Source organism: Anolis carolinensis, chromosome 3 (genome assembly GCF_035594765.1).
Source record: "Anolis carolinensis isolate JA03-04 chromosome 3, rAnoCar3.1.pri, whole genome shotgun sequence".
Taxonomy (NCBI): Eukaryota; Metazoa; Chordata; class Lepidosauria; order Squamata; family Dactyloidae; genus Anolis; species Anolis carolinensis.
The window spans coordinates 131,800,589-131,808,574 of NC_085843.1; the positions used below are offsets into that span (position 1 = coordinate 131,800,589).

Consider the following 7,986-nt stretch of genomic DNA (forward strand, 5'->3'; position numbering starts at 1 on the left):
ATAAAAGTTTCAATGTTATAACTGCCTGAAATAATCTATACTAAATAACTGTTAAATGACAGAATCAGATGGCCAATTCAATCTGACAGCAGAAATCAGCGTTAAGGCTTTTCCAGGTTGCATTTCAGATTGTAGTTTCAGTGATGTCTAATTTATAATAAATGAAATAAAAACTACCTGAAGCCTTATCTAAAAATGGATTGTGTTATTGTCCAACAACATGAGTACTTTGTTTAGTATTGTTGTTGTGTACTCTCAAGTTGTTTCAGACTAAGAATGGCCCTAAGGCAACCCTATCACAGAGTTTTCTGGTCAAGATTATAGAATCATAGAATCATAGAATAGTAGAGTTGGAAGAGACCTCATGGGCCATCCAGTCCAACCCCCTGCCAAGAAGCAGGAAATCGCATTCAAAGCACAAATTGCATTCAAAGATTTATTCAAAGGGGATTTTCCTTTGTCTTCCTCTGATCTTGAGAGACTATAACTTGACTCAAGTCGCCCAGTGTGTTTAGAGCCACAGTCTGAGGTTCAAACTACTATACCACACTTTCTGAATGCATCCCCTCTCAGTTTCCAACCTACATTTCGTTCTCTCATTCCTTCTTTTCTTGCTTCCCTCTGTTACATAGCGGCCTTCCATTATTCTCTTTCTCCCTCCTTTCTTCCCTCTCTCTTTCCATCTTTCCTTCCTCCCTCCATTTTTCCTTCCTTTTCTACATCCCTCATTCCTTTCCTCTTTTTCTCCCTCCTTCCCTCTTTCCTTCTTTTCTCCCTCCCTCCCTCCTTTCTTCCTTGCCTCTGAATCATTGCAGTTCGGACCTATTCTACACGATGTTCATTTTCCGTAGAAACAACATTTTCTGTGTGGGAAATTATATTTTTGCACAAGAAAATTGACTGCAAATCTAGTTCAGCTACTTTGTTAAGTATACTTAACTAAAGTAAGTTAAATAAACTTAACTAAACGTTTCTGGCCCAATCTACTTGTCCGAATGTATTTCCTCCTATGAGCCAGGAAGATCCCTACGGTCATCTGGTGAGGCCCTGCTCTCGGTCCCGCCTGCCTCACAAGCTGGTGGGAACGAGGGACAGGGCCTTCTCCATGGTGGCTCCCCGGCTGTGTAACACCCTCCCCAGAGATATACAGCAAGCCCCAACCCTTTTGAGTTTTAGAAAAGCCTTAAAAACATGGCTATGTGCGCAGGCTTTTAATGAATAAACGACAAAGACGACCCAGACTGATGTATGGATAAAGTACGAGGATATTGGATGAACGGATTTTAAGCATATGTTTTATATTTTATACTGTATTAACTGTTTGTAATAAATTTTATATGCTGTTTGTTTTAATGATGTGTCGGCATTGAATTGTTGCCAATTGTATGCCGCCCTGAGTCCCTTCGGGTGAGAAAGGCAGTAATGCAGGATTGGGGGACTTTGGGGATTTCTTTCTGGTTCCTACACTATTTAATACAAAGGAATAATGACTATGATTCAGTTACACATTCATAAGTAGGATCATCAATTCCAGCTGCTTTTACCAGTGAAGAAAATTTTCCTGCACTAAATAGCACTAAAAACACCCACCTTTCAATTGTATATTTCCACTGCAAGTAATTTGAAAATTTACAGTTCTTAAAGACTTTCTCACATCAAGAAGAAAATTGTTTTAAAAACCCCCATCTGTTGCGAAGAAGAGATGATGGTATGAAAAAGCTTAAGTAGGTGAGGTAGGAGTGATTTCACCTGCTCGAATTGATTTATGGCTAGGGTTGTAAACTTTTCTTTGTTCAACATCAGGTTGGAAGCATGATAATGAAATGCCAATCCAACTGATTACTGGTTTCTTTTCCATTCATGTCTATGCTGGCTTCAGTTTTACTTGGTTCAGTTCTAATAGAGTTGCTGTTATACTTGAATAGTAAGAGTGCTACACAAATATCTTGTGGATCATTCTGATGATGGATTTCTATGGTACACTGTAATGGAAACCCAGGTGGAATGAATTTTGTAGGGCCATGCAGATTATTTTTATACTATCAAATTTCTTATGGCGATTCATGCTGAAGTGGCTATGTCATCGTTATGTCCAGTGTTTCCTGAATGGTTTTTTTTAATGTTGTTTGTTGGTACAGAGATTAGGAACAGTGAAATTGGCACTGCAGAACTGTGTGCAAATTCATACTGTGTTTGACATTCTGTTAGTGGCATGCACATTCTTAGACTTCCCATACACCAGGATGAAAGGTGTCTTCTTCCAACACATCTGCTGTTGCCATATACCTCCTCCCTCTCTCATATACTGTAAGACTGAAATGTTAACCCAATTTCTATACTTCTACCATGTATCTCTGTGAGTTAAACACACGCACACATATCACACACACACAAACACGGTGGAGGTATAGAAACTGGGATAACATTTCAGTCTTACAGAATATCCTATCACTGTCCACAAATTGACTGTTGAGGAAGGGCAGCTAACTTTCTAGGGGAGATTTTGTTTGCTTTAAATGAATGCTGTAGCATTTCTTTGAAAGCAGGCAAATCAGAGTCTGCTTGGTGTGATAAAACTTCAAGAGGAGGAATAAGAAAAACCATTCAGCAAGGAAAATTCTTTTTAAAATAAAGGTAAAATGATACATAGAAAACATAAAAGAATGCCTTTCAGCATACAGTATGTGCACATACACTTTCTGTAAAATATATTTTCTGATTATTGTACTAAAAGGTCAATGGCACAAGCTTTATATATACACACATCCATACAAGGGAAGGAGGGAGTGAGGAGAGATAGAGATGAGATGATACTTTGATGTCAACATGGAATGGTTTCATTTGATTTATCAATTACTACTGTATTTCTGGCCTAGTAGATAAGTGATGTGTGATAATAGCAGCTGAAGCTTTTTTTAAAGGGTAATTTGTTTGCACAACTATTTTTATATCCTAATAGGGTTCATATTAGCCAACATATTTTGTTTACTCATCTCGATGCTCTACTATAATGTATCTTCAGAATACTGGCACTATATTAAAAAAGTTTTCTAGCATTATGTCTGCATGGGTTCGTGGAACAGTGCCCATACATTTCTCTCTGTGTTTCTTTGAATCTGAGCCATAAATAAATGGATTTGTCGAGTTTAGTCAGTGATGGCAAGCTATCACTTGGTGTTGCAGTAGAATGACTGAATTTTATAAACTGTTTTGTCAGCTCATCTGTAGCAATCCCAGAAATTGCCATATTCTCCGCTTGTAATGAACATTGAGCTGAGAAAGCTGATGTGAAATTAAAGCTGCTTTTGAGGAGCAAATAATTAATAGTTATTAACTGGATTCTAATATATATTATTTCCCCATGTGAATGATTGATATTGCTGATATTTTTTAACATTTAGCTCACTGCCTTATTATTTCAGAAGCTGTGAGGCTTAAAAAATAATGCTGACATCTTGTTACACTCTGACACCTAGCCAAGAACATGGTGGCTAACAGCTTCCGAAGCAGTGTCAGAGCTAGATTGTTTCTTCCATCTCTCAAAGCTTTCTCTCCTCTTTCTCAATTTCTTTGGAAAGCTCTATTTTATAATGTTCACCTATCACCTATGACACTGAAAAAAGGATTTTTAGTTAATGTGTTGTCAAAGGCTTTCATGGCCGGGATTACAGGATTGTTGTATGTCTTTTGGGCTGTGTGGCCATGTTCCAGAAGTATTCTCTCCTGACGTTTTGCCCACATCTATGGCAGGCATCCTCAGAGGCTGTGTGGCACGGATAAACTTGCCTAGTTTATCCATGCCACACAGCCTCTGAGGATGCCTGCCATAGATGTGGGCGAAACGTCAGGAGAGAATACTTCTGGAACATGGCCACACAGCCCGAAAGACATACAACAACACTGATTTTTAGTTAGTTTTGTAAGTTTTTCTTTTATTTACCAGCATAGAAACATAGATCTTAAATGATATAATGGTATCAATTAAGGTAATCCTGTTGAGTTATGGTCAATAAATGCATAATGTCTCCACAATTAAGTTAACTCATCTCCTTTTTAATGGCTGAACATAACTAACATTTTAGACATTAGATACGTGTTAATGATAGTATTGTCATATGGTGGATCAGATCAAAATTGAGCAAATTCTTAGAGGATTGGAAATCAGTGTCTGTTGTTTATATTGAATATATATTCACTCTTAATACGAAATGTTATATGCCTCTCTGTATCAGTGGTTTGGGAGTACAAATAGAATGGCAATTTTCTACTCATGCACAGCTTTTATGCTTCACTTTATCAATTGCTTGGGCACACAACAGTCACTAGAACTATATAAATGATGTCTCAGTCTTTGGAGATCTGTGAAGATAGAATAAAAGGTGAGTTGCATTTTGATGAGTCATTATTGACTATTTGACATTTTAGGGCTTTTTGTGTGTTTTGTTTTGAGCTGCTTGTACTTCACAGGCATATGGTATAATGGAGCATGAGTTCTTCGGAGTCACCAACTTGCTAGGAAGTGAAGTTAGCAGACATTAGCCCCTTATAACTGCTGCCTCAGTCTTTGGAGTTCAGTCTCTGAGGGCCAGTGGAGAGCACCTTGAGGTACATGCAGCCATGTCAATAAGAGTTATTAGAGTTTTAAAATGAAAGAAAATAACTGCAGGGATGGGAAAAGAAGGATCTGTCAATGCCTGCTGCAGTGTGCGTGAAATATTTGTCTCCTTGCCAGAAAACATCACTTACTAAAGTTGCAGCAAGTTCCAACTGATGGCTTTCTTAGAGGAGAAGGTAACTCATTGTGGAGACTTTACAATACATCAGAGAACACAAGGATGTCCTGGTTAGAACAAAGGTAGAACTAATATAACCAATCAGAAAAAAACCTATGAAAATGAAGAGGGTGGTAACACTCATAGAACATCCTGTTATCATCAGGAGCAAATGATGCAAAAGTGAATCAGAAACACTCCAACTAAGCACTTCCTGCAGTGCACAAAAGGAGAATGCACAAAAAAAGTATAGACTTACTACAAAAGAAACAAAACTTCAATTCCTGAGTATACTAAACCTATCAAATATTAGAAGAATTGGGGAAGGCAAACTCTTGCATTACAGGATTTATTCCAGAAAAGCAATTCATAAAGTTCTCCATGCTATTTTGATTAGCAAATTGACTAAACATGGAATACCTGGAAACACCATAAGCTGGATCCACAATTACTTCGACAACCATGCTAAAAATGACTATGCTTCAGATTGGAAGGAGATCTCAAGTGGAGTGCTGTAAGGTCTGTCCTTTCATATTTGGATGATGATGTGAAGAAAACATTTCAAAAAATGAACAGATGATCCAACCTGGAACAGCTACCGGTAACATTCTGGAAGATAGGAACATTATTCGAAAGCACCTTGATAAATAAGAAAACCAGGTTGACATTCATAAAATTAAATTCAACAAGAAAATTGCAAAATCCTACCCTTAGGGTACCAAATACACAGGTATAGGATAATGATATTTGGCTCAAGTGTACTACTTATAAAAAGGACCTTGAGTTTATTGTTGATCATAAGTTACCACATCACACGGACATCCCTCCCCCGCCTGCACCATTTCACCAGACTCCATAGTGAAACAACAAGGACACGAGGTGACTCCCGAGCGGCAATGCTTCCCCCATCACAGGGGGGAAGCAGCGCCAAAGCAACAGAGCCTTCACATGTTAAGAGGGAAGCGTCCTAACCCACTCTTGTTGTGGCTTCAACAGGAAGTCCAGTGATGCTGTGTAATGGGCAGTGTGCTCATCTGTTGCTGTACTTTCCTTTAGCATCCTAGGAAACAAAAAAAGTAAGGATGATGAGTTAGTCTGTGATGCTGCAACAAACCAAGCAAATGCATTAAAAGGATCGTATTTTCTCATCTAAGAGAAGAAATAGTACCATCATATTATGTGCTGGTCAGACCTCATCTGGTGTACTGTGTTCAGTTGTGGGCTCTTCACTTTGAAAACAATATAGACAAGTTCGAATGAGTTCAGAGAAGGTCAACAAAGATGGTAAGAGCTATTAGGAGCAAAAATTATGCATAAATATTGAAAGATCTAAGCATATTCAGCTTAGTGAAGAGAAATTTGAGAGTTAACATGATGGTACATTTTAAATAACTCAAAGGCTGACACAAAATAGAGGATGCAGACTTGCTGACTCAGGGAGCAGAACTACTCTATATACTCATGTATATTTCTAGAAATTTTAGTTAAAACATCAACCCAAAATACCGGTGTTGATTTATCAACTAGTAAATATGAGTGCTATTTTTTAAATTCCTATTAAAAGTTGAAAGTTTAATTTCAGGAGAAATTCTCCCTGCCATTGCGTTGGTGGTCTCTCCTCTCTGTGGAATGTCCTTAAATTTATCCATGGGTCATATCAAAATCTATAATTTTGGCTCCAAAGTGCAGGAAATGTATACACGGGTATTTAAGATGGATCTTTTTTTTTTTTAATTTGAAATAGTAAATTTTGACTGAACTTTAGAAATAATGTCTTGACAGCGAGAGTGAATAATAGAACCATTGAACTCCCACCATGAAATAAAATGACCAGACAAAGGAAAATGGTTCTAAAGGGCCATTTCCTGTCTTGTTGGTCTTTTTATATTGTGAGCTGCCCCAAGTCCCTTTGAGAGAGGGGGCGATATATATATATATATACACACACACACACACACACACACACATACATACACACACACACTCTTTAAAAGGCCCAGAACATTGATCCCAAAATAGACTATTGCCAAACAGGCAACTATTACATTACTTCTAGTGTTTCTGGGGATTTGCAATGGATGCCCTTGGCAGATGGCAAAGTATTCACCATGTTCTTGGGATTGCCATCACTGTACCACGTAAATGGGAGAATATAGTCTACCAGGCACTTATAATTCTAACCTAATTATAGAATGACTTCCCCTGTTCTATTTTGGTTGATGTAGGCTTGCACTTATTGCTTATGGCAGATGGCAAAGCATTCCCCATGCTCTATAGTCTTGGGATTGCCATCACTGTGTCACTGAGATATTGCCAACCAGGTAATTATTACTCCAGAAGAATGTAGAAGCACTTCCCACCTTCTCTTCCTGGGGTTGGTGGAGACTTGCAATGACAGCTTATGCAGATGGCAAAGCATTCCCATGCTCTATCATCCTGGGATTGTCATCACTGTATCACTGTAAATGGGATAATAAATATTGCCAATGCCAACCAGGAACTTTATTGGGAAAATATTGCCAATCAGGTTCTTAGAACTTCAGTCCAATGCTTGAAGGACTGCCTACATTTTCTCTGGGATCGATGGAGGCTTGTCATGACTGTTTATGGCAGATGGCAAAGCATTCTCCATACTCTATCATCTTGAAGTTACCCTCACCACAGTAAATGAGATAATATTGCCTAGCAAGCACTTATAACTCCTGCCTAATGCAGAAGCACTCTTGGTGGAGACTTGCAGTGAATCACTCTGGGTTTGGCACCAACTGGCAATGGGTCCATGTGTCAGATGGTAAAGAGGCCACCAAGATTGCATAAGATTGCAAAAGAAAATAAATAAGATTAGATTATAACTGCAATATTGCAATTGCAAGAGTTGAAAGGGCTCAAATGGCCTAATCCCATTTGTATCCCTACTAGTAAACCCTTAATAATAGTTTGTAATTGATAGTGCATTGGCTAGAGTCTTTCAAAAGCTCTGGTTCTATTTTTTTATAATTGTGTAGTCCCCTAGCTTTTGATGTGTTTAATGAGATTAGAACAGACCTTGGATAATTGAGGCCCAGGATAACTGAAGGCCAGGATAGCCAGCCTATTCATATACTAACTGTCAGCAAGGAATATAAGAAAGAATGCACTGATGGCACAATTGTAAAAAAATTAAATAAAAAAGCTACATCTGTAGTGCTCAAATCTTACTATGTTTATGTTTGAC

At 38.2% G+C, this 7,986-nt stretch overlaps 1 long non-coding RNA gene across 1 annotated transcript; it reads right to left on the minus strand.

The window, feature by feature from the left end:
• Positions 1-3,878: 3,878 nt before the first annotated feature.
• On the minus strand, positions 3,879-7,401 carry LOC134297588 (uncharacterized). Its single transcript, XR_010004384.1, has 4 exons — positions 7,133-7,401; positions 5,941-6,001; positions 5,745-5,832; positions 3,879-5,381 (listed from the first exon to the last, which is right to left on the minus strand). It is a non-coding gene; the product is annotated as an uncharacterized LOC134297588 (long non-coding RNA).
• Between the last annotated feature and the right edge of the window lie 585 nt (positions 7,402-7,986).